The sequence below is a fragment of the Ovis canadensis genome, chromosome 10 (assembly GCF_042477335.2).
Source record: "Ovis canadensis isolate MfBH-ARS-UI-01 breed Bighorn chromosome 10, ARS-UI_OviCan_v2, whole genome shotgun sequence".
NCBI lineage: Eukaryota > Metazoa > Chordata > Mammalia > Artiodactyla > Bovidae > Ovis > Ovis canadensis.
Window position 1 is genome coordinate 44,415,969 of NC_091254.1, and position 610 is coordinate 44,416,578.

The following is a 610-nucleotide window of genomic DNA, read 5'->3' on the forward strand; positions in this document are numbered from 1 at the left end:
CTGGGAAAATAAATAAATACTTGACACATGACAGAATCCGGAGTAGCAGCCACATAAGCCCTGGATGAATGAATGAACGAATGAAGAAGTGCTGTTTCTATGGGAAACAAGCAACAAGAGAATGAAAACTAAACCAAGGGGCCTTCCCTGGTGGCTCAGTGATAAAGAATCTGCCTGCCAATGCAGGAGACACGGGTTCGATCCCTGGTCTGGGAAGATCTCACATGCCACAGAGCCACAAAGCCCGTGCACCACCGTTACCGAGCCTGTAGTCTAGGGGTCACCAGCCACAACGACTGAAGCCCACACTCCGTAGGTCTGTGTTCCACAAGGGAATCCACTGCAACAAGATGTCTGCACACCACAGCTAGAGAGTAGCCCCTGCTCGTTGCAACTAGAGAAAAGCCTGAGCAGCAACGAAGACCCAGCACAGCTGAGAATAAAATAAGTAAATAAATAAAATTATTTTAAAAAATAAGGAGCAGAAAGAGGGTCACAGGTGACTCCCGAGGAAAACCTCCATGCAGGAAGGATTGTTCAACACCTCAACTGGCTTCTCTGAGGTCATTACTGAGATGCTCCCCTGGAATCTTCTTCACATAATGATGAG